Source organism: Gorilla gorilla, chromosome 13, assembly GCF_029281585.2.
Source record: "Gorilla gorilla gorilla isolate KB3781 chromosome 13, NHGRI_mGorGor1-v2.1_pri, whole genome shotgun sequence".
Classification (NCBI taxonomy): domain Eukaryota; kingdom Metazoa; phylum Chordata; class Mammalia; order Primates; family Hominidae; genus Gorilla; species Gorilla gorilla.
This window is the reverse complement of record NC_073237.2, coordinates 62,121,770-62,149,183: the sequence shown is the minus strand read 5'-3', so window position 1 is coordinate 62,149,183 and position 27,414 is coordinate 62,121,770. Positions and strand designations below refer to the sequence as shown.

The 27,414-nt window shown below is 39.5% G+C and overlaps 1 long non-coding RNA gene across 3 annotated transcripts in view; it reads right to left on the bottom strand.

Moving 5' to 3' along the window:
• The window catches only part of LOC109028244 (uncharacterized), an 84,527-nt gene extending 57,930 nt beyond the window's left edge, over positions 1-26,597 (bottom strand). Inside the window, exons 1-5 of one of the 3 annotated variants that reach the window (XR_010130225.1) lie at positions 26,480-26,597; positions 21,707-21,750; positions 16,553-16,672; positions 14,243-14,365; positions 13,136-13,241 (exon numbers count right to left, since the gene is read on the bottom strand). This is a non-coding gene — a long non-coding RNA (uncharacterized lncRNA). Of the gene's footprint in view, positions 1-13,135; positions 13,242-14,242; positions 14,366-16,552; positions 16,673-21,706 lie in introns of all 3 variants that reach the window. The other 2 variants (XR_010130224.1, XR_010130226.1) reach the window with 2 other exon arrangements.
• Between the last annotated feature and the right edge of the window lie 817 nt (positions 26,598-27,414).

The following is a 27,414-nucleotide window of genomic DNA, read 5'->3' as shown; positions in this document are numbered from 1 at the left end:
TAATCCAGATATTAAGAGAAGAAGCAGCAGCAGGAGGAGGAGGATGAGGAGGAGGAGGAGGAGAGGAGGAGGCAGCGGTGGTGGGGGAGGAGGAGGAAGAGACCATTTTCTGAGTTCTTACTATGGGCCAGGCACTATGCTAACCAGTTTGTGTGCACTACTCTAGTTAATATACTGCCTATTAAGTGAATACAAATCTTTAAAGAAAAATAGTTCAGAAAATAAATTCAGTACTCCCCAAATCTTATTGAGTTGCCTAGATGCATTACTATCCCCTTATACAAATGAAAAAGAATCCCAGAAAAGAAAATTTAAGCCATGTGATATGTGCTTGGAAGATGTCTGCTGCCCAGAGTAGGGTTAACGACACGGGATTCTTCAATTTTCTTTTACATAAAAATTACTCCAAAATCTAGACTCTAGGCTAGACCTCTACTCTGAATTCTAGGCCTATATATTTAACCTATTTGACACATCCACTTAGATGTCTCAAAGATTATCCAAACTCACTATGCCCAAAACTTCTGATATCCCCCTGCTGCATGTGCACACGTGCACACACACACGCAATGGTGTTCTCATACTTTCTCTCTGGCATTACTACCCAGCCAATTGTGCAAACTCAGGACTTGGCAACATATTATTGGACACTAACCCTTATTAACTCATCTTAATTTAGAGTCATAAATATCTCTGAAATCTTTCCCCTTCTCTCCATTTTTATTGCCAACACCCTAGGCCAATTTACAAGCATCTCTTATATAGACTACTGTAATAGACTATTCATCGCCTCCCAGCTTTCCATCCAGGTCAACTCCAATCTTTTCTCTGTGCTGTAGCTAGAGTGATATTTTCAAAACACAATTTCATCATTTTAATCCCAGGCTTAAAACTCTTCAATAGATAACCTCTGCTTTTGGGATAAAGATCCACGTTTTTCTCATAGCTTTTAAGCCAAGAATGGTTCATGCCTACCACTTCAAACTCAGCACATGCTCCTTTTCCTCTCACTGTTCAGCCACAAAGCCTTCTTTTATTTTCTTCAAATACACCAAGTTTTCTCCCACCACAGAGCCTTTGCATGAGCTATAACTTCTATCTGAAATGCTCCTCCTTTCCACGAGTAATCTTTTGCGCCTTCAGCTCTCAACTTAAATATCAGTTTTCCAGTGAATACTTCCAATAATTTCACAAACTAGTTTATATTCACTTATTACAGTCTATCGTAATGCCACATTTTCCTTCTTCACAGCCCTGTCATAGTTCGAAGTTGCACTTTTACTAAAGTAATATTTTAAATGTATGTCTTCCCAATTTGACTGTAAGCTCTTGGACAGCAAGGACCAGAAGTGTGCTGAAGCCAGCTCATGCTGGCTCACATTTGCTTAATGCATCCATATCTTCTTACACTGTAGAACATCGATAGCTTGAAATTGGCTGTAGTGGGAGTATTTACACCACAGAAATGGACAAATACCAGAAATCAGAGTTTTTGTTTTTGTAAAGCCAGGTGTTAAACATTTACCAGCAAGAACCATGCTTGCCTTTGCTTACTAACGTATCACCAGCACCTAGGACAGTGTCCAGTACATGAAAGCCTCTCAATAAATATCCATTAAATAAATGAATGAATGCTCTAATTATAAGTTCAGCCAGCATTCCAGTGGATGCCCTCTTGCGATGAATGTGACCTCTTGGTTTTATGAATGAGAATACTTCCAAAATGCAACTCCTATTTGTTGTTTGTTTTCAGACATTTCTTTATTTGAATAACTACCCTCTGTCTGAGTCTCCAGAGTCAATGACATAGTTGAAACATGCAATTCACTGAGAGCACAGTTCCCCAGTGGTCAACTGATCATGCTATAATACATTTAAACCTTATAACCAAAAAGGATCATCCTTTCTCCCTCACCCTTCCCTTTTTCCAGGATTCCTAGAATAACTGAGTCAATAAATGGAATAATTGAGTCAAGAAAATAAAAGAATATATCAGGAAGCGTAAATGTACTATAAATATATGTGTGTATGCATGTGCACATGAGCACACATGGGCATATGTCAATCTTTTTGGAAGAATCTACATACATAATGAATAATATATTATTTAAACAAAAATGGTGGGAGGGTTGGTGGGAGATAGAGGACAAAGTATGTAAAATGAAACATAAAAAGGATAGCCATCCAGGGTTTGTCATCTATGAAGGAAGAAAATCATACCTGCAAGATGGCTGCCTCCAAAATTAACCAACTACCCAGACAAATATAAGCAACTCATGCACTTAGGCCTAAAACAGCCAACGCAGTGTGACAATGATCAGACAGGGAACCAAGACAGTCTGAAGAGTAAAACTGTGGACATTATTTAACCCTTAAAACCTGCTCCAGGCTTCAGGTCACTGACAATAATCATGATTTATAGAATGATAGATGTCTACATGGCACTTCCCCAAATTCCATCTCTGCGTAAAATATAGATGTTTTCCAGAGCAGACTTATCTTTTCAATTAACATTTTGTGGGCTCCAAGAAATTCTATTGGGTAAGGCTGAATATGAAGGAGATGAAGGATAGCAGTATTGGTACTGGTTGATTCTCCAATCATTCTTTAAGACTGGTGAATTCCAATGCTGGGCTAACAAATGAGTATTTGGTTGAATTCTTTTTTCTTTCTTTTCCTTTTTTGTGAAATCCCAGGAAATGTTAGAAATCTCTGTTCTGTTTATGTGAAAAACACTCATTAGTGTATTATAAATAATGATGTGGCTTTTGCAAGAAATATACATCACTGCTGGAAAGTAGATACTCCATGATTGCTTGCTTCTGAGACATATCAATAATTTCTACCACAGAAAATGCAGCTTTCATTCTGGTGGCATTTCCAGAAGCAAAGGCACTAGAAAAATGCAAGGAAGTCAAGAGAAGCCTTGTATTCTTCCGTAAAAGTCAAAGAGAATGAATTAAGAAAATGTCTAGGAAAATTTCTAGCATTCCAAATCCTTTTCAGGTCAGCAAAATAAATTATCTAGACATCTTAAATAAAAGAGTAGAAAAAAATCAAAGCACAGCACATTTCAAAGTCCAAGGGTGAGTCAATATTAGAGAAACCTATTAGTATAATTCACTAAACTATAAGGCAAAAGAGAAAAACACCTTTTTCCTCCCACCCCTCTTCCCTTTCTGAACAAATCAGCCCAAAAGTCATTAGCTAGCTCCAAGAAGGAGTTGGTGAGGAAAGGGGGCATGTTGGAACATGAGTGGCATGAGAAGGGCATGTGCAGGGTATAGGACATAGAAGGTGTATAGAAAATTGGTTTTGTATAAGGCTTTGATCACATAAATACCTATCTAAAGGAAAATGGAAGTTGAGTTTCTTACTCTCAGAGAAGAGTTACAAATAAGGGAAAGGGAGAAAACTAATATAGACACATAGAGTTGTATTAGAGTAAAAGTACCAACATTAAGGCATTTTTAAAATATATTGAAGGATGGATAGACAAATAATAGGTGGTTATATATGTAATATAGAAAATCACCGACACATGAGTGTGTACACATAAACCTATATCTATTCTTTAGCTCAGTCCAGTAGGAGGGGCCTGGAAGCAATGACACCTAAAGAACAGTGAGCCTACCTTAGACATTAAATTGTCGTTTCTAAATATCATCTCTATTGAAAAGACCAGGGCTTTTTGGAAAAAATAGATGATTATAGGGCCGGGGTAAGCAGAGTACAAGATAAACCTGGAGGAGCATCTTATTTTACCAGAAAATAAGGAAGTGCTCAAAGAATGAAGGGGACATACCACAAGGACACAGAAACCAGTTTGAAGGTGCTCCCACTGGCCTAATCTAGGATAATTTGAACACTAAAATAGATAATTTCAATAATGGATCATAACTTGACAAATTAAATATGAAAGTATGAATTCATACCAATATAAATGAACAAATGTTTGAAGAAAAGTGGGACATTTATACAATCTCAAAGTAACTTTCCACAAAACAAAATGATTTCAAAGGGGAAAAATTAACTTTATGGGACAGAAACGTGACAGATAACATCTTAAGCAAGCAAATTGAATATCACCAGTAATGGGATAAATCTAAATCATAAACCACTTGGTAAGATACAATGAGAAGAACACTGTAGCCATCCTGTGATATTTGGGCCAAAATGCAGAACCTGAATCTAATAATGAGGAAATATTAGACAAACAGAAATTGAAGATCCATTTATACAACAACGGGCATGTAATTTTTAAGTGTCAAGGCCGATAAAGTTAAGAAAAGGGTGAACAATTGCTTCATATTGAAGGAGACAGATATGACAACTAAATGCAATATACAATTCTTATTTTTGAATAACAGATTTATTGAAATAAAACTTATGTCACAGAAAAGTCACCCTTTCAACGTATACAATTTAAAATTTATTGGCATATTTGCAGAGATATGCAGGAATCCACACCATCTAATTCTAGAATATTCTCATCCCTCCAAAAAGAATTCCCATACCCAATGGCCATCACTCTCTAGTTCCTCTCCCAACACCCCCTAATCTATAGGCAACACTAATCTACTTCTAGTCTCTATGAAATCTTAAAACATACTGTCAAATTGTTCAGAAAAAAACAGGTTTTTCTGTACTGTACTCACAACTTTCCTCTAAGTTTAAAATGGTTGAGAGACAGAAAGAGACAGAGAAACATCACATTCACATAAACAGATGCTGAAAGATTTTTTTTAAATAAAGTTCAGCATCTACTGTTGATTTTTTAAATTGTGAAAATGTCAGAATAAATGGACATTTCTTTAACAAATATGTATTTACTTTGATAACTAAACCAAAAAGCCAGTATCATGCTTAATAATAAAACACTAAGCTATTCCTATTAAACTCAGGAACAAATCAAGATGCCCATTATAACCACTATTATTCAGCATTGCTCTGGAATTGCTAACTAATGCAACAAGACAAGAAAAAAGGATGGGCTGGGTGCAGTGGCTCACGCCTGTAATCCCAGAACTTTGGGAGGCCAAGGCGGGTGAATCATGAGGTCAGGAGATCGAGAGCATCCTGGCTAACACAGTGAAACCCTGTCTCTACTAAAAATACAAAAAAAAAATTAGCTGGGCGTGGTGGCGGGTGCCCGTAGCCCCAGCTACTCGGGAGGCTGAGGCAGGAGAATGGCACGAACCTGGGAGGCAGAGTTTTCAGCGAGCTGAGATCGTACCACTGCACTCCAGCCTGGGCAACAGAGTAAGACTCCACCTCAAAAAAAAAAAAAAAAAAAAGATGGGATTCAAATATTAGATTTAAAAACTATTTACATGAATATGAATGTTTAGCAAGCTCACCGTTAGGTAATACATATTAGATTGGTGCAAAAGTAATTGCGTTTGTGTTTTTGTCATTGTGGCAGAAACCAAATTACTTTTGTGCTTTTGCCATTATGGCAGAAAGAGCAAGTACTTTTGTACCAATTTATTACACAAAAATATATAACTTTCCTAAAATCAAGAATAATCTAGTAGTGGAATCTCAAAATCAAAGCAATTAAATTCATGGAGATGGAGAATAGAAGGATGGTTAACTAGAGACTGGGAAGGGTAGTGCGGGAGCTGGGGGAAGGTGGGCATCATTAATGGGTACAAGAAAAAGTAGTTAGAAAGAATGAATAAAACCTAGTATTTGATAGCACAACAGGGGGACTATAGTCAATAATAATTTAACTGTACATTTTAAAATAACTTAAAGAGTATAATTGGGTTGTTTGTAACACAAAGGATAAATGCTTGAGGGGATGGATACTCAAGCCTCCGTGATGTGATTTTGACACATTGCATGCCTGTACCAAAATATCTCATGTACCTCATAAATATATACATCTACTATGTACTCACAAAAATTAAAAACAAAACAATGTTTAAAAAATAATAATCTGATAGGAGACACAATCCAGAACACATTCCAGTCATAATGAAATAAAAAACTAAAAAGAAAATCATGCATTGGGAAAATTATTTGGGATTAATAGCCTTTGCACTTAAATAACTATTATAAATCATTAAGAAAAATAAAAATGTTCTGATAGAAAAGTTTATTCCCTCAAAGAAGAAATTTAAATGGCAAAAGACAAATTTTAAAATGTTCAATCTTACTAGTTATTAAAATGCAAAATAAAACAATGGAACTCCATTTGTTTTTGTTCATCAAAGTGTCAAAGGCATTTTTTAATGAATGTGGGTGCAGATTGGTCCTGTGAAATTACTGTTAGTGATAATGCATTCTATTATTAAAACTTTCCTAAAGGACAATATGACTGATTATACTAATAAGCTCAAAAACCTTAATTATCCTGTCTTTTAACACAGTAATTTTACTTATAGGAATCTACCATTTTCAAAAATGTATATAAAATTTAGGTACCTGGTGTTTACAAACGCATTGATTAATAACAAAAAACAATCAGAGACAACATGAATGTCCAATAATAGGAAACTGGTTGAATAAATTGCAAAAATTTCAATGTGATTAAATATCATCTAGCTAATAAAAATGATGTTGTTCGAAACATGTTCACAAAAGATTGTTCAAGGCCCTTATAAAATGTAATCAATAATCAGTGCAATCAATCATCCCTATGCCTAGAAAAAAAATTGATTTTTAAATTTCAACACATTAAGAATGGTAATTTTGCTTGCTCATAATTCCTAAATTTCTAAATATTTCATAATAAAAAAATCACAGCTTCTTTTAAAAAAAATCATCTCCACAATGCTAGATGAGTCTATGGCAACCAGTGAGAAAAAAACTGGGCTTTTTCTTATCAACCAATTTCATTCTGAATCTGAGGTTTAATGTAGCTGCCAAACAACCAAGATGCTTGAGGATTCTCTGGCAGAAGTAGGGAATCAATAGCTAGATAAGTAACAAGCCCATTTTATTCTTTCATGTTTGGAGAAAGCTTGGAACATTGTGCTCAATTAAAAGAGGGGCACTTAAGGGACATGATTCCTGGGAAATGCCAGGGAGTTCTGTGTTTAACAGCTAAGTTGATGAGTAGATTTAATCCACTGAAAAGAAGGGTTAAGAGTAATATAAAAAATTTTCTTCAAATTTCCAAATGACTGTCAAGAGAAAGAGGTATTAGACTTATTCTTAGCAGTTCTAAAAATAGAACAAGAACCAACGTACAGAAATTGCCCAGATAGCTTCTAGGGACAAGACAAACTGTTCCAACAATAAGACTCACTCCACAAAGGCAGAGGAGGTGAAACACAACAGAGGTCTTCCAGCAGGGGCTTCTAATGACTCATTAGGGCTGTTGCAATATAGATTCCAGCCTTGGTAAGAGACTGTAGTAGACACGAGGTCTCTAAGACCTGGCAACTCAAAGTGCAGTCCATGACTGGCAGCACTGACATCACCTGGGAACTTGATAGAAATGCAGATTGTTGCCCCATCCTTACATCTAATTCATCAGAATCTACATTTCTAAAGAACGTGATTTATATGCACATTAAAGAGTGAAAAGCAGATGTGGAAGAGGTCTTCTAACCGTAGCCTCTCCATCCACTTGGGTTCTTGGGTTCTCCTGTTGCTACCCCTCTTTCACCTAATCTTACATGACCTACCAAATCCCCACTGAATACATAATTCATTAAAGGCAGAAGACCTGTGGATGGTTTGGAATAGAATAATGAGCTTCCAAACTAATGTAATCTGATGAATGACTACATTGCTTATTAGTGAGAATTTGGGAGGAGAGGGATTCCACTGAAATCCATTGACAGGTAAATGGATGTGAATGCAGCCACGTACAGTCTCCTTGGGCCCAATGATTCAGACTGTGTGAAGGGCTCCCACCTTCCTATGATTCTCATTCATCATTCTTACTCACCTCCTGGCAGCAACTGTAGGCTGCCCATCTACTCTTTAGGATTATCTACAGAGGAAAAATGACATTTTGCCTGCCAACCAGCAAGTGTGCATACATCAGTCCTATCCTCTAAGAAAGTCTATCCTCCTGGATGTAAACCTCCAACTGTTGGCAGCTGATAGTCCAAAACGTCAAAGAAATAAATAGTGGAAAAATAACCAGACGTCATGTATAAGTCAAGGACCAGAGCATTTAACGGTAGCTGGATGTTAAAGAATTGCAAGACCAGGCTTCACTTCTCTTGCAGCTTCATCTTCTGCCAGTCCCTAATTCATAATGCTTTATGAAGAATCAAATGCTTCCAGTGCCTAGAAATACCATGTCTTTCATGCCTTTCCTGTTACCTTCATCTGGAGGGCCCTTTAGACCTGGCTTTGCCTGGACAACTTCTGCTCATCCTTTAACACTCAGCATAGGCTTCACCTGCTCTCCTGGGCAGGAGGACAGGCTGCATGACCTGCTGCTTCTCTGAGTTCCCCCTGTACCCTGTTTTAACCTCCACTGTGTCACATAAGACCAGTTCTGTTCAATAGAAATAGAACAGGAGCCACTGGGCGCAGTAATCCCAGCACTTTGGGAGGCCGAGGTGGGCAGAACATTTGAGGTCAGGAGTTTGAGACCAGCCTGAACAACATGGTGAAACCCCATCTCTACCATAAATACAAAAAAATTATGCAGGCATGATGATGTGTGCCTGTAGTCCCAACTACTCAGGAGGCTAAGGCAGGAGAATCACTTGAATCTGGGAGGCAGAGGTTGCAGTGAGCCAAGATCACGCCACAGTACTCTAGCCTGAGCGAAAGAGTGAAACTCCGTCTCAAAATAAAAAAGGAAGGATATATAACAGGAGCCACATAAATTTAAAATGTCCAGTAGCCACATTTTTTAAAAAATCTAAAGAAACAGGTGAAATTAATTTTAATTGTGTGTGTGTATATATATATATAATTTTTTTTTTTTTTTTTTTTTTTTTTTTTTTTTGAGATGGAGTCTCGCTCTGTCGCCGAGGCTGGAGTGTAGTGGCGCGATCTCGGCTCACTGCAAGCTCCACCTCCCGGGTTCATGCCATTCTTCCGCCTCAATTTAATTGTATATTTTATTTAACTCGATATCTAACTGATCTAATTATCATTTTGACAGGTAATCGACACCACGTTAAAACAATTAATTAGATATTTTACATTATTTTATCATAATAACTTGTTAAAATCCAATGTGTGTTTTACACAAAGAGCACATCTCAATTCAAACTAATCACATTCTCAGTGCTCAGTAGACACATGTGGCTGCTGATGACTGTTGGACAGTACAGCCTTATACTGAAATTATCAGTTTCTGGGTTTGCCTTCCCTTCTAGAAAGTATGCTGCTTAAGGGCTAGTCAATGTCACATGTGTGATATCATCAGTGTATCTTCAGTGCCTTACATATATGGAGCATTCATGAAATGCTTGCTGAACTGAACTGACCTGAAGGTACTTTGAGAGAAGGTAGAATTTTAGCACCTGCTCAAATGAAGAGCAGCTTATGCATACTTACAATAATTATGATGACAGAAATGACAGATATTTTTTCTTGAATGATGTTCTATGCTTTTTAAATATATTATCTCATTTAGCCCTCACAATGACCCTACATACCATATACCATTATTATATCCATTTATGAAAGACAAAACATTCCCCAAATTATACAGCTACTAAGTGAAAGAGCCAGAACTTTTTGAAATAGAGAAAAACAAAGTAAATAACATTAATTACATGTACACTCACCCACCACAATAAACCAAAAGTTGAAAATAAGCTACTCCACATAAATTAAAAGCCCTCTCCAATATGGAAGACTTCTCTTAAATTTCATTCACCAGCTCCTGCAATATCTTTTCCAGAGCCTGGTGATCTGCTGAGTTTTCCCTTATGCAGGACCTACTTCTTTACAGATTTCTGAGCCAGACATTTCTGGCTTGGTATTTAATACCTTTCATACTCTCCTTCTATATTTGCATTCTGCCTGTCTGGTCAAAATGGCAGAGCTTTTCACAAACCACTCCAGGGACTAAAGTCACCTTTCTCAGGTCCTCATCTTCTCCCCAGATAGTGAGAAACAGCAGTGTATAAACTGCTTTCCTCTTCCTGCCGCCTGAAGGACCCCGCAGTTTCCCTCACATGGCCTGTGGGGGAGGTAACCAATAATTGTTGACATGTGCTTTTGTTTAAGGGAACTGGGCTGAACCGTGCCTAAGAAAAATGATGCAGATCTTATTTATTTATTTTTTTTTTGGTGTACAAAAATCCCATTATCTCTAAACCACAGGAACCAGAGCCACATCTGGCAAGGGAAATAAAGCTGGAGATGTAAGGAAAGAACAGATTAGGAGAAGCCTTGAAAACAGGCAGCTGAGTTTAGATCTGAAGTGGTGGGAAATAAAAATCCCTTAAGGGTTTCTGAGCATGGGAGTGATGTGATGAAAACAGTGATTAAAGAAGATGAAATACAAGCAGGACAAATTGAAGGGAGGGACTAGAGTCTGAGAAGAAGCAGTGATCTAGGCTCAGGGGAAGTGGAGAAGGCAAGGGTATTTATTAGAAAAGAGGTCCAGGATCCTATACAAATTAATTAACATATACCCACCCCTAATTCACTTTACTACCAAGTTACTACCCCATCTTTTGGTGGAGTTTTTTTTTTTTTAATGCTTTTCCTATATTGGGAAGGCAAAAATAAACCCAGGAGGAAGCAAATATTTTCATTAAAATGATAATAAAATGTCATCCCTATGAATATAAAGGTTTAACCGAGTACCCTGCTGAGCAAATGAGCTTTATCACAAGCATGTGGAACAGTGTGCTGGGCTGAAATGGATTTCAGAAAAATTTATATTACAGCCTTATTCACAGAATTAAACAAACACAATGAAAACAAAGTAGTTTTTTAAAGCAGCTTCCTGCCATGAAGGCCATATGACAGCACAGAAATGGCTGCCCTCAAAGGGGCAACTCCAGCCCGAGGGCGCACCTAACTCCTTGCCTTCAAGGATGCCAAAAGCATCCCATCCAAGCCAGGTTCTACGTGGCAGGAAGAGAACACTGACACTCAGATAAACAAACACTGTTTGCCTAGCCCCTACTCACGAAACTTTATACCATAAGCCATCTTTAATTCTGGCTGCAATTTTAAATGGTCCAGAGACTTAAAAATTACTTCCATTTGTTTAGATCTGGAAAGAGCCTTGGAAGACATCTAAACCCACCATTTAAGAATATTTTTAAGCTACACAACCCTTTTGCCAATTCAATCTAATGGATACAGAATGGATCAATATTAAAATGGAGCTCCTTGGGTAGGGACTGTGGTAAAAGACCCAGAACTCCATCTACTCATTCTCTCCCGTTCCCTGTGTCTACCTCTACCCCACAACTTACCCACACTGTGGCAGACCCCCATAACTCTCCCCAGGGCTGCAGAGAAAGGAGCCTACAAAATACGGAAGGGTCTACTACTTTTTGTGTGTGTGGTTTCTTGTGACAGATAAAAAATTGAAACCCAGAACGTTTAACACAGGACTTCCATTTCCAGCAAACTAAATAACCTGGAAAGCTTCCTTCTAGAAATACATGGAATGCTAGCTAAATACAAATATCCATTTAAATGCATAAAATGAACTCATGTAGACAAACTTATCAGTTTGAAAATGGGAACAACCTATGATCCAGCAGGTCCATGTCTATGTATGTATCCCAGAACTGTTTCTCAACTTGTCAGTGAAGATGCATCACTGGGTCATAAAACTCTTTCCTAAATTACAATGATGTATGAAATAGTCCAGGTTAAACTGAATTAGAGGTTAAGTGTGGTGGCTCACACCTGTAATCCCAGCCTTTTGGAAGGCTGAGGCGTGTGGATTGCTTGAGCCCAGGAGTTTGAGACCAGCATGGGCAATGTGGTGAAATCTCATAAATTAAAAAAAAAAAAAAAAAAAAAAAAAAAAAAATTAGCTGTGCGTGGTGGCACACACTGGTAGTCTCAGCTACTCAGGAGGCTGCGGTGGGAGGATCACTCGAACCTTGGAGATCGAGGCTTCAGTGAGCCATGATTGCACCACTGCACATCAGCCTGGGTGACACAGCAAGACACTATCTCAAAAATAAATAAATAAGTAGGCCAGGAGCAGTGGCTCACACCTGTAATCCCAACACTTTGGGAAGCCAAGGTGGGCGGATCACTTATGGTCAGGAGTTCAAGACCAACCTGGCCAACGTGGTGAAACCCGGTCTCTACTAAAAATACAAAAATCAGCCGGGCATGGTGGCATGTGTCTGTAATCCCAGCTACTCAGGAGGCTGAGGTAGGAGAATGGTTTGAACCTGAGAGGCGGAGGTTGCAGTCAGCTGAGATCGCACCACTGCATTCTAGCCTGGGCGACAGAGCAAGACTCTGTCTCAAAATAAAATAAAATAAAATAAAATAAATAGAATTAGAATTAAGTAGAAAATAAAGATAAATATTATTCTGAGAAACTTTTGTTCCATATATGCATACATGTACATAAATGTAGCACATGTATGTGCTGGGTTTCCATGTAACTGTGTGGACAAAACATTTTGAAAAATGCTATTGTAGAGAAGCTTTTGTATGTTAGGAGAAGGAAATGTACAAGAACACTCACTGAAGCATTGTTTATAATTGTGTAAAATTAAAAACAATCTAAGTGTTCATCAACAGAAGAACAGATAAATATATAGTGGTCTGTTCATGAAACAAAGCAGTTCAAATGAATGAACTACAGCTAAATCATTGAGATCTTATGCTAAATTAGATAAGAAACAAATGGTAGAATATGTGTGGTGTGCTTCCATTTATTTTAATTTTAAAAAAATGCAAAATGACAGTACATATTGTGGAAAGGTGCATGTGCATGCAGAAAAGGTCTGAAAGCATGTACATGCAAGATAGCGTTTATCTCTGGATGGAAGAAAGGGAAATGGGATTAAGAAGTCTGCAAAGAACTTCAACTATGTCTGAATCAAGCCCATCAAAATGTTAGGATTGCCTCAGACTGGGTGTTGGGACACAGAGTTTTGTTATTTCATTCTATTTTTTTATTGATTAACTTCCTATGTCACCTGTGTCCATGAACTACGTGAGTTCATTTTATGCATTTGCACATTTAATGTTTTTTAAAATCACTCACCTAGGGCCAAAAAGCTGATTGGCAGAGTATTCTAGACTAAACCGAGGGCGGGATCCTAAGTGATTCGCAGTCTAGTCTTCTTTCCACATGGCTGCCAGTTCATGATCTGTTTGCAAATGAAAGGATTTGCATCATTTAGTCCTAATCTTAGTAATTTATTTTTACCTGAGAGATGATGCTCCCCACAGTCCACCAAGGCCACATCTGCTCTGGCAAGAAAGTGCACAAAGCACATTTGCTTTGTGAAGGCTGAGCTGTTACTTCACAGCTTGTCACTTGGCTCTGTTTCCCAACTTCACTTGTGCATTGCAACAAAATGCTAAGCCACTGAAAGGTCAGTAGAGAGATGATCTAAACATGCAAAAAATATCAGCAGAGACAGAGAGAAACACAAAAGGGAGGGAAGGGAGGAAAAAACAGCTTTGAATGGGAAAATACACAAACATAAAAAGCAATCAAATTAAAATCAGAATATTACTGAGAAACCACAAAATAAGCATCAGGTGTATTTTAAATGATGAGAGTAACTTGAAAGAGTAGCATTTTTATAGCCTTGGATCACAGATACACAAACTAACAGAAGGAAGTTCGTTAACATTTGTTTTCGTCTATCTGAAGACAAAAACAAAAAGACAAATGATACCTTGGCAACAACTGGAGAATCATAACAGAGAGATTTATGGTGCTTTGGAAAAGTTCAGGGCAATGTTTTTTATCATCGGCTCCTTTACACTCTTCAAGTTATATAAAAGGCTCTTCCGTTCCTTCTTTCAGACTAAATAAATACATAATCATAACTTCCAGGTCAGCTTTAGCTTTTCAGGTGGGTGTGTTAAAGCCTTCTGCTTTGTTGAGGGGGGTGGGGGCATAGGGGTGATACTGGCAGAAAATGAAGATAACCCTTGTTGTATAAGGTCCAGAGCAATCATTCCCCGGAGTTAAGTAAACTGGGCCAGGTGCAGTGGCTCACACCTGTAATCCCAGCACTTTGGGAGGTCAAGTCGGGCGGATCACCTGAAGTCGGGAATTTGAGACCAGCCTGACCAGCATGGAGAAACCCCATCTCTACTAAAAAATACAAAATTAGCCGGGCATGGTGGTGCATACCTGTAATCCCAGCTACTTGGGAGGCTGAGGCAGGAGAATTGCTTGAACCCGGGAGGCAGAGGTAGCTGTGAGCTGAAATCACGCCATTGCACTCCAGCCTGGGCAACAACAGCGAAGCTCCGTCTGAAAAAAAAAAAAGTAAACTGTATGTGATTCTGTCTTTCGGATACCTCTCACCCTGGCATGCCCACCGAGTCCATGAACTATGAACATATTCCTTTTGTACTCCTGGTGAAAACTCAGCTCTGTGACAGAATTCCTTCGGTTGTCTCAAGAGCAAATGCAGCAGCAGCTAGTATTTATTGAGCACTTTACTCTCCTAAGTTTTTTACCTCGTTTAGTCTTTACCTTCTCAGGAAGGTACTATAACTAGCTCCCTTTTATAGATGGAAAAACTGAGATGCAGGAAATTTAAATAATATCGCTCAGGTCATCTAAAGCGACAGAACCAGGAATTGGAGTAGCCAGCGGATTCTAACAGCTTGAGCTTTTCAGTGCCACACTATTCTGGGAGGTGGTATTTAAGATAAGGAGAGGCAGCTGCTGAGATGACAGCACCAAATTATGTTAGCAGCCATGAGGCCCTTGCTCCAGCTACAGTGGTTCTAAGAGGGAAGTATTCACATGCCAATGAAGGTGAGTCACTAAAACTCAGAATCCTTTCTTTAGAATTTCTAGCAACCCACAATATCGCATCCAGAATAGGGTAGAGACTTTTAGAGCTCCTATATATCTTGCCCTACCCAAGTTATGGCTAATTTCCGCTATACCCTCAATCCCCATAGAATCAAAGTGGAGATGGACTTGGAAATGATATTGAATAAAAGGCAGAAGATTGAAGCCTGAGCTCAGGATTGCCACTTACTAACTGAATGGACTTAACCTTTCTGGGCCTTGTTTTCCTTGTGTGTAAAATGAGAAAAAATAATGCCCACTACATAGGATGGTGAGAATCAAACCAGACAGAGGCATGGGGAAATTTGATGGCACATATTGTTGACATGCAAGGATTTTTTTTCTTTGTCCTATAAGTCAGAGGGCACATTACAACCAAATTCTATAAACACCTATGACAGGGCCATGCGAATCCCAAAGAGCCTTCCTTTGCAGTATTATTATTAACCTTGGTCAGGTCATGTTCCTTTTTTTTTTTTTTTCATCTGTAAGAGGAGGGATATTAATCACTAAGGTTGCCTCCAACTTTGGTATTTTGTGGTTTTGTGTTCCAGGTGTAGGAAAACCAAACCCAGGATTTCTAAATGGCAGGTTGGGTACTTCTAGGCAACCTTACTCTTCTAAGGGGAACGATCACGTTCCTCACATCCCATCACTCACACAAGAAATCTAACATCTATTATAATTATAGTGGTTCCAATGGCCAGTAAGTTCAAGTGTTAGAGAAAAGAAAACTGGATTGTCTACCAGAGGTGAGTGGATATCCCATTTCACAGGCAACCTGTTAGATGTTGGGGTGGTAGCATTCTGACACTTGTTCTGGGTTAAGCCAGACACACAAGGAATGCAGGACATTGTGACCTTTGAGGGATCTTCTAGCCCTGTGATCTCATGTGACTGCTTCACTGATAAGTATCACTTGAAACTGATGTCAGGTATGGCCAGCCCAGGGCCCTTGCAGGCTTCCTGCCTCTCTGCAGGGTCTCTACACAGGGGACTCTCAAGCACTAGACAATGTCAACAGGGGCAGTCATAACTTGAGGGGGCAACTGGAGCGTGGTCCTGTAGCATTTGTGTGCTAGCTGAATGCTCTCCCAGTCCCTCCAGAGCAGGGCTGACCCCATTCCAAGGGAAGCTAGTCTCCTGGAGAGCGTAGGAGCTGTGGCTGAGAATGATGGATCCATTCTCAAAGGGAAAGAACACGAGGGAATCAGTCACTCTGTTCAGAGAGTCCACTACATAGACCACCCCCAGTGGTCTCACCCCCTGGGCTCTGCCAGCCTCAAGCAGGTGGCGGGACAGTTCACCTACGCAACATGAAGCCCAGTTAGCAGCCCGGAGATTCATCATGATGCCAGTAGGCTGAGTTGCTGGCACATTACCATGAGATGAGCATGGATAGCCTCCCCAGGCCCTGTGCAGTGGGAACCCACTAACAGTTCATTCTCGGTCTCCAGCAGGCCATGCTCATTTCTGCCTTGGCCGTTCCCTCCTGAAATATTTGGTCCTCAGCCTTGCACAGCTGGCTCCCTTCTGGAACTCAAGTTTCATTTCAAATATCACTTTCTTAGGCCTTCCATGGTCACAGCCTCCCCAACCCTCTATCACACACCCTGTTTTGTATTTCTTATAGACCTTTTCAATTTCTGAAGTGATCCCATTCGTTTTTCGTGTTTATTTTCTATTTTCTCTTTTAGAATGTGAGCTCAATTAGAACCAAGACCCTCTCTGTCTTCACCAATCAATCCTCAGCACCTAGAAAAATGTCAAGCAGATAATGCAGAGTCAATAAATATCAGTAGAATTAGTTAGTTAATTCTATCTAGGACAGGTGTGCAGTGGCATGAACAGGGTTTCTCTCTATGCTCTAAAGCAGTGGTGAGATTTCAAGACTCCAGGGTGGCTTGGTAGATACTTTTGAATATCTAACCATTGTAGGTGCCATCCCCTGTTCTTCTATCCCATTAAAGATCTGAGAATCATTCTCTGAGCCATAGGAGTTGGCTCCTGGCACCCGTTTTTACTATATAATTTTCTCACTTAGGAATGTTTTTGGTTGCAGGTAAAGGCAACAATAACAACAACCTATTAAAGTACACCGTGATGTCAACAAATAGGTTTTCATTTTTCTCAGATAAGAACAAATCAGGAGGGATGCTGTCCAGTGTCAGTGCGGCAATTCAACCATACAGAGACCTTGGCTCTTTCTCCTTTGCACCCTCTATTCTTAGCACACAGCTTTCCTCTCATACTTGTCACATCATGGTTACAAGATGGCTGCTGAATCACCAGGCATCATGCCTGCATTCCAGAGAAGGAGAAAAGCAAAAGGAGACAGAGCCATGTTTGGTAAATCTCTTGTTCCTTTTTATAGGAAAGACAAAAGCTTTCCCAGAATCATATCCAACTAACTTCTATTTATAACTGCTACATTAGAATTGGGTCACTATGCCACTCTCAATCAATTACTGACAAAGAAAAATGGGATTACTATGACTGGTTTAGACTATCACAATTCATCCCCTGGGACTGCAGTGGGAATGTATCTTCCCTGAGATCAAGCTATTGTCACACTCTTCTGAATAAATTGGGATTCTAACAGAAAAAATGAGAGAGACATGGCCATTAGCTATGCTATGGCTAAATGAACTAGAGTGGGGATTTGACCAATAATTGGGCCTATACAATTCTCTTTGCCAAGAATTACAGCTGAGACACAGACAGAGAGAAAAAGGCAGATCCCCTGCACCATTGTGTTTCTGAACTTTGAGATGTGGTTGCTTAAATTCTTTAAACCTTATCAGATGCTTAAGTATTTTACTACCCTAAAAGTGTCTTCTTTTCCCGAAGCAAGTTCAAGGTGGTTTCTGTTGTTTAAAACCAAAGGGTCTTTGTTATAGGAGCATCTAACTACAAACATTCGGTGTGGCCCAATCAGGCTGTGCTGCAGGGTTTATATAGGGTGTCAGACAGTCATTCACACCTCCCTCAGGAACAGCAGGGTTGTACAACACCAAACCCTCTTCTCCTCCTGAGGTGACCGGAACATTGTACACATTATGTCATCAGCCCGACAACATGCTCCTTTTCCCTTTCACCTTCAGACAGCATTTGCTGAGGTCCCAAGTGAACAGAGAGGCCTTTGGACACTAAAGGCCTGTGTTGCACAGAGGGATGGAGGTTGTACAACAGCATCCACACTAACTAGTGGAGCACTGGGACTGCTGAGATGTCACATCACAAGTCCATGATAAAGGCCAAAAACACACCGTACCTTGTGATCATTAGCCCAGTGCTCTATTTCTTTTCTAAACCACCTGATTATCTAGGTCAAACACAAATACATTCACACAGTCATCCACACCCTCTCACGCAGTCATCCACACCCCCACAATGAGGAAAGACTGTAATGTGAAAAGCCTGCCCAGCCCAGCTTAGGATTCCCTTCCTGCTAATAGCCACAAGGAATATTTTGGGGCCGATTATAAGGATTATCACTCACCTGTTCTATAAGGATATCTCCATAGATCTCTTGCTCTGTCATCTCTGAACCTGATCTAAATTATTTGTTAATGTATATCTTTCCCTGACTTACGCAAATTTTAGACAGGGTTTCTCAAAATGTGTTGCTTGCAACTTACGCGTTTTATATGAACAAATGGTTCTGTCAGATAACTTTTGGAAACACCTGGTTAAAGAAAGTTAAATGGCTTTTTCATTGCCAGACATTGCAAAGCTGTCAATATGCTAACATGCGTGATGAATATCTAAGAAAGGGATGCAGTATGTGGCATTTTCCAAATTTGTTTAATCACTTAATGAAAGTTTTTTTCTTGACATATATGAAAGGCTGATGATCTAAGAGGTGAGCTTTGGGAGACACTGCTGGTGGGGAGGAGTGCAGGGGTACATCCTAAAACCTCCTACCTCTAAGTGCCAAGAGACATATTCTGTGACTTGGTTTAGTAGGTAAGGCCCAAACTTAGGTGTTCCCTAGTAAATATTGCTAGACAGTTAGAACTGCCACTTAGCACATGGCGCCTGAGTCCTGCATTACACCTGCTATACTGGGCAGAAGCACATTGCTGTATGGGGGGAGTATACTGTGTTCTTGGACTAATCATGTTATTTCTCTCAGCATTAGGTTCCCCTCCTTGAAAATAAGCATTTTAGGCCATGTGAGAATGGGAAGAATGAAGTCATTATTGGAGAGTTTAATACCCTATTAGTTTTCTTCTGTTCCAACCTTTAATCCAAGCAATTTTGGTTGATGTGAGGGTGATAGGCCACATTGGCTTCAGTGACCTGACATGAATTAAAAACTTATCTGTCTTGTCTAGACCCACTTTCCTGAAAAGACCACTTGGTACAACATAAAAATATCCTGCCTACCTACATGCAAACATATCCCTAAATATCTGGCACTGATTCCGTTGCCTCCTAAACTTTATATGCTTCAAGCATCCCTGAACTGACAACATGATTTCAGGAGAATTAAATGCCTGGATTGACAATGGTTCTGCCAAAGCTTCATCTGTAGGACATCCAGAAAGAAAACCTCCTTTCCCTGGTAGGCTATTTTTCAGGGGTAGAGAAAGTCAAGTCAAAGAAGAGAATAACTGAGCAAACTCATTTATCATCACAATTTAATAATATAAACTGCAGTTCATAAAATAAGTCTGAGAGAATTTTGTGTCTAACTCTAAAAGTTCAACATTAACAGCCATGTGATCATAAAAAAAATCATTGTTTATCTTTATCCCCAAGAGGAGTATGTTCAGGTTATATTAATAAGGATCATAACTTCTCTAAATTTACTTTGGCCTTATATTCCCCTAAATGGAATCATTTGAAGTGTCTGAGAAAAGTTCAGGTTTTAACCACATCCCTGTCTCTTAGTTCTGTGAAAGAGGGAATGGTCTCTGTAGCAACGGGAACAAGAATATTAAAAGGCACAGTAGTGTAATATGAAAAAAATGAACAAGAGCATCAGAGGACCAAGATTCTAGTCAGTTTTCAGACAGTCGATGTGCTTAGGGGTTGGACCGTGTCCACCAAAAAATTCATATGTTGAAGTCCTAACCCTCAGTACCTCAGAATGTGATCTTTAGAAGAGAGGGTCTTTACAGGGGCAATCAAGTTAAAATAAGGTCATTAGAGTAAGCCCTAATCCAGTATGACTGGTGTCCTTATAAGAAGAGGAAATTTGAATACAAACATGCAAAGAGGGAGGATAATGTGAAGAGACACAGGGAGAAGATGGCCATCTACAAGCCAAAGAGAGAGCTCTGGAACACATCCTTTCCTTACAGCCGTAGAAGGAACCACTCCTGCCAACCCTTTGACTTGTGGATGCTCCATCTCCAGAACTGTGAGACAGTAAAGTCCTGTTGTTTAAGCCACCCAGTTTGTGATACTTTGTTATGGCTACCCTGACAAATTAATACAGCTGTTTTCCTGGGTAAGTCTTTTAATATCTCAGGGTCTCAGTCTCCTCATCTATAGCATTAGGGGGTAGACGGCCTTTGAAATTGCTTTTATCTATAAAGGTTAGTGATCAATGATGCAGGTAGCCTCTCTTCAATTCTCTTGAGATGTACACAAGTACCGTCTTCTGAGAAAAGCTTTCTGTCTTATCTATGGATCAATGGATTATAGATGGGTTGAAACCAGCTTTGATTATCCCATCTGGCCACCCTAATTTATAATTCAGTAATGACTTTAATAAGCAAAATAAGGAGGAAAGGAGGCTCGCAGTTACAAACTGTGAGCTACAAACTCACAGTTCATCTCTTTTCACAAGGAATTCATCATCTGGAAAAACTTACTTCTAACAGATTCTAATGGAGGTACTAGGGTGGGGCTCAGGCAAAAAGATCAATAACATATGTAAATTTTATGATGTTGTTCTCCATGGCGGAACCTCTGCCAAGCAAACAATAAAAGCACACACTTTGTGCTCTCTTCACAACCCATTTCTGGACTCTCTGCCACTCAAATGTTTATCATGAAAGAAAATGTGTTTCAGGCACAACTATTAAACTTCTGAGTGTTACTATCCTGTTCCATCTCAGCAATAAAACAGTTAATAACAAGGACTTTTTGCAACATTTATCAACCTCTCATCCGCATGTATCATCTTGGTAAAATCCCCAACTATTAATGCTTCTTCAAAGCCTGGAATATAGTATTAATGTCAGAATCATAATGGGTAAGAGGAACATTTTGGCAACAGAAATTGTAATTCTAAATGCTGTAAAACAGAACTAATGTTCTAGCTCCCCTTCTCTGTACCTCATTGAATATATACTTTCCTGCCAAAGGAAATAGGGAGATAAGCATCCTACTCTATAATAGAATTATATCATTGCAAACCAGGGTCACCTTCTTAAGTAGCTGAACAGCTGGCTTAGCATCAAGTATACTAAAACAAAACTCAACATACTTTGCAAACATATATCCACCATTTAAATGGACAGTGCTTGTATCAGTCAGGATCCCAGTGAGACAGAACACTCATATTAGGATAATTCAGAGAAGGTTTATTTAATAAGGAACTTTTTACAAGGGTGTATTCAGGATGTAATAGAACCACAATGGTTTGCAGGCAAAAACCAAAGATTAGAAGCTGAAGTGCTTACACCACCCTTATGCACAAGGAGACAAGAAGGAGTTGCCAGAATCGGGAAGAAGAAAGTCATGTTGAGAGGACTGCCTAGAAATGAGACACAGCCCAAGATGGGCTCCCAAGGAGTGAGCCAGGTGAATCAATACCCTGATTTTACTTACCTCCCTCACTTCAGTTTCCTCCCAGGACACACCGTTGTTCAAACCTAATTACAGATGGAAAAAAGAGTGCCCATTAATGTGTTCCATGAGGGTCAGCCTCTAAAGACCAGAATGAGTAGATTTGGAGGGGGTGATTGGATAATATACAGCATAGTGCTAAATAACCCAACAAACTCACTGGGATACTATTTGTAAATTTCGAGAGTAGAAAGATGTCTACTCTTGTTCACCACTTTATTCCCAGCTATGTCATTCCAATACCAACGAATTCTCTGATTCTCTTGTTACCAGTGGAATGTGTCCAGGTTCTGGGCATCTTGAACGAAGAATTGGTCAAAACGCACAAAACAAGGAAGGAATGAAGGATTTTATTGAAAATGAAAACACACTCCACAGAGTGGGAGTGGGCCTGAGCATAGGGGCTCAAAGGCCCCGTTACAGAATTTTCGGGAGTTTAAATACCCTCTAGATGATTCCATTGGTTACTTGGTGTACGCCCTACGTAAATGGAGAGGATGAAGTAAAGTTACAGTCATTTACTCAGTGTACACCCTATGGAGAGGATATTTCCTGTCATAGCTGAAGTATGAATCGGCCTATGTCCCCTGCCTCTAGACCCTGTTTTCCTGCCTAACTCTGAAGCCAACTGGGTGGCAACAATTCAACTTGATTCAGACACTAGCTACCCAGAGTTAGCCTAGACCACACACAGTAAGGCTTCGGTTCCATAAGAAGCCCTCACTTTAGATGCTAGCTGTACATGATGTCTCCAGGCTACCTGCACTTCTGCCCAGTCTACCACAAATTTGGGGGTTTCCACAACCACCCCCCAGGTTCAATGGTTTGCTAGAATGACCGACAGATTCAGAAAAGCTATCTACTTTCAATTACACTTATTATAAAGGACACAATTCAGGAACATCCAAATGGAAGTGATGCATTGGGCAAGGTATGGGGCAGGGAGAGGACACAACTCTTCCGTGCCCTCTCTGGGTAAGACACCCTCCCAATATGTCAATGTAGTCACCAAACAGGAGGCTCTCTTAGCCTTATTGCTTCAGTTTTTATGAAAGCATCATTACCACATAGACAGTATTTGCTAAATCATTTCCCACTGCTGATTGAACTCAATCTCCAGCCCGTCTACCCTCTCTGGAGGTGGGGAGGAAGGCAGTGCAGAGCTGACAATTCTAACCCTATAATCAGGTGGTTGGCTTCGCTGGTGACCAACCCTTATCCTGAAGCTATCTAAGCATGGCCCTCTTTAGTCACCTCATTAGCATGCAAAAGACACTCTATCACTCAGGAATTTCCAAAGGTTTTAGGAGCTCTGTGCCAAAAACTGGGACGAAGACCAAATACATTTTTTTTCTCATGTTACAGCAACACATTGTACTACACAGGGCCTGGCCCATAACAGACACTCAATATTTTCTCATGGATGATGCAGTCTTCAGTAGGGCCACTCTAGGGTTCTTTCTTCATTCTTTCCTGCCTTCTTTTCAAGGTATTAGTGCATCCGTTAAGCCTAAATTCTACATGGTTTTAAGATCCACGTCCCCCTCTAGCTGGATACCTTAAGAAGACAAACCTAAATGGCTCCCTGAACATTAGGGCAATTCATACTCTTGACATCCCAGGCATAGGTAGACTCAAAGTAAGATCTTTTAGAAATGGAATCTTAACTATTGATAGATTAGCTTCTTCGGTCTCTTCACAGTTTCATCTCTTCCATCATCAACCACCAGGCTCTTATGTCCTTAAAAAGAGGAGGAAGCTAAGGTTGGACATTTTCTGGGGGTGGTAGGATATTTTGTCCTAATGTCATATGTTGTACATCATGCCACCAAAAAGAATGTACATTCTGGATGGTTACACAATGATATGAGTTCCACCTTATTCTTTAAAAACTCCATATGATCAACATTTTACATATTACGGGGGAAAAATAGATTTCTACCAGGAGAAAATGTGAAACCAGGAATGAGGAAAACAAAGGATGTAGCAAGGCTATTCTAAATCAACTTGAGAAAATGAAAGTGAAAAATATAAACCCATTCAGGGCTAACATATCTTGAAAATATGATGTGAAATTTCGAGACTTAATTAGGGGTAAGTGGGAAGAGTGTTGAAGTTTTGTACCTATCAGCAGAGCAAGGTGTCATTCTGATGGACTGATAGGTTTCCCTATGGCTAGTAATGGCTTTCTAACATTAACAAAATGGGCAAAGCTCTATTACCAGACTCTGGGTTCTCTACCTGAAGAGTTATCCAGTGGCATGAATGGGTCCTTTAGGAGTACATTTTTAGCCCTGCTCACACACTCATAGCCAACCTTTCTGTGGAAGTGGGGTGCCTTTCAGCCTGAGCAAAAGTAGTAAATGGATTCCTGAATTTCTTCAGTTGAGTGTCCTCTCTGGGTAATGCACCCTTTGTGCATGAGACACTTGCTTTGATCAGTAAGCACACATACCATCACTTCAGGCACTGATCAAAAAAATGCAGCCAAGAATAGACTGTGATATACAGCTTGCAAAAGTTTGCTAGAGACTCTCGATACTGGGAAAAATTGCCTAAGGCCATTGTTCTAAAGCCAGTTGATCATCCTGGTTATTTAGAACAATAACCAAGTAGGCAGGGATAGACAGGTAGGTCATTGAAAGGAAAGACAGCAAGAGAGAATGGAGTGAATATCTAGGCCCCACTCAAAGTTGTACTTAATCAAAATTTCTAAAGAGAGGGACTTTTAAAAATCACAGCCTTTCCCCCTCCCCCCAATCATACAGCAGTAAAAGGTAAATCAATTATCCTTTGCATATCTCTAAACTATACTTATCTGGATTGGGTACATTAAAATAACATGGAGAATCTTTTCCAAATATTCTGAACCTCCTCTCTTCCTTTCGTCCCACCTCTTCTTCAGTTGAGATCCACTGAGCACTACTTCTCTATTACACTCAGCTACTAAAAAGAAATATATTTGGGTCACATATCTTAATTCCCTGCTGACATACTTTAATGGAATTAATATTTAACAATACACACTTGACTTAGATCAGAAATGCCTTACACGAGTTACCTATTTGAATTTTACGTTGTTACATCTTCTGGAAAATCACAGTTTCAATCATCTGACACGTTATCCCATGTCCATTACATAAACCCTTCACAAAAATTCCATATCAGAAGAGAGGTGGTCCCCCCAGCAGAACATGTCAGTTCCTTTCTAACAGACAATGATAATGAGATAATGCAAAGCATTGCCCCAGTGTCTCAGCTGCTAGGAAACAAGCCTTTTTTTTAAAGAAATAACTGCACATATTGATAAGAATCAATGGAATGGAGCCTTGTAAGACAATGTTGTCCAATAGAACTTCCTGTGATAATAGAAATGTCCTACACCCATACTGTCCGATTCAGTAGCCAGTAGTCACATGGCTAGTGATCACTTAAAATGTGACTAGTGCAACTGAAGAATAAATTTTACATTTTATTTAATGTCAACTAATTTAAACAGCAGCGTGTGGCTAGTAGCTACATTGAACAGCATGATGGTAAGGTTACTTCTTCTTTCAGACTTTGCATTTAGTACTTACACAGAAGTAAAACAATAGAATTTTTTTATGGCAGTTTCAATTTAGGTGCAAATACTATGTTTAAATTATAAGAGTGTCACTGTCTTTTAGTAATATTGTTTGAAAGGATTTGTGCTTAACTGGCCTTGACTATAGAAGCTTGGCTGCTCCCAATAAAGAGGAAAAGTATCTCACGTCTTCTATCTAGGGCAGACTTATTTAACAGGACATGTCTCTGGTCCAGGCTGATGATAGAATTGCTGACCTTCTGCTGAATAGTGCCACCACCACACCCCACCTAAGTGATGGTGGGGAGTGGGGATAACATTTATTCTCCCCTCAGCTAGCGAGGGACCCTTCAATATTCCAAACCCACCTAGTAGAGGGAGGGCAGGAGGTGGCTTTAAAGCTTGCTTTGTTTAATTCACACATGGAGAATGTGCTCTCTGTTTAAGGAAGAGCCCAGTGTGTTTGCCAGATTTCTCAGCCTCGACACTACTGACATTTGGGTCTGATAATTTCTTTGTTGTTGGGGGCTGAATTATATTTTATTGGATGTTCAGCAGCATTGCTGGCTTCTACCCATTAGATTCCATTGCATCCTTCATCCCTCCTAGTAGTGGTAACTGAATATTTCTCCAGACGCTGTCAAATGTCCTCTGGGGGGCAAAATCACCCTGGATTGAGAACCATTGACCTAGACAGTAAGATTTTAGACTGGAGACAACTTAAGAAAGGAGACCCAATCTAGCTTAGTTTTTTTTTATGTTTGTTTGTTTTGTTTTGTTTTATTATTTTTTAAAATATCCAGTCCCTAGCAGATACCTGGTGCATGATATGCATTCAAGTAAACATTGCTTGGATGAATGAATAAAAAGCCACTGTTATATATTTTTAACCTTTAAAATATCTACGTCAGTGCCTAATATAGTGTAACAGCCAATGAACAAATGTTTTCTGGTCTCTCTTAATATTCTTACAGGTGTTAACAAAAAGCAAGAATTCCTACTAATGACTACTTGAGGAAGAAAAATCATAGGAAAAATAAATCTTTTGCATGCCTTAACGTGCATGAAGCCATCTTCCTGGCCTGTTAGGATTTTAAGCTAATAATATAAGTCTAAAAATATAGTCTTACCATTTCCAAAGGAAGTGCCATAATTGCAAGTGAAAAAGCAAGGCTCATTGACTTCCTCACCTCCTCTCCTCACCAAAGTTCATCTGGATGCTGGGTCAGTAAAATTCCTCCCTCACTGAGTGTGGGAGCCAGTCCTCTCCAGCACCAGATACAATCTCCAAGAGCCCAGGCTGCCAGCTTCCCTGCAGGAGAAAAATAGATGGCTCGGTTCAGTTTGTGGTTACTGAACCTTTAAGCTTCATTTGCCAGCAGGTAATGCTTTTATCTCATTTGTCACAATCAACCCCTGAAGAATAAATCTAATGCCTAATTAAAGCTAAACCCTCTGCACCTAAAATTTAGGAGATGTCTCATCTCCAAGTACATATGGAATAGCATGGCAGAGAGAAAAAGGCATTCCCACCACGCACAGATTTAAACCGACAATACATTTAGCATAATCTGCCCTTCACTGTCTCTTTACCTAAACTCTTTATGGCATTTTAAGCTTCTTGGACAAGATTTTCTATTTAATGGGAAATATCACTAAGTTCCATATCACTGGCTGTACATTTAAAGAACTGCTGCATTCAAACAACCAAAATCATTAAGGCGCACTGCTATTTTTATCAGGGATAAGGTCAGAGCATTTATTATAATTAAACAAAAGAGCAGAAGGAAGGAAGAGTAGTGGTTCCTACTACTCTTTCTAACAGACAATGATAATGAGATAATGCAAAGCATTGCCCCAGTGTCTCAGCTGCTAGGAAACAAGCCTTTTTTTTAAAGAAATAACTGCACATATTGATAAGAATCCTTTGAAATGGAGCCTTGTAAGACAATGTTGTCCAATAGAACCAGAGACCAATTAGAACCACCTGGGAGGTGTTCAAAAGTCCCAAGGGTCAGGCCACACCTCAGATCAATTAAATCAGTATCTCAGGGGTGATACCCAGGCATTATAAGTTTTTAAAAATGAATGCTTTGGCTGGGCGCGGTGGCTCACGCCTGTAATC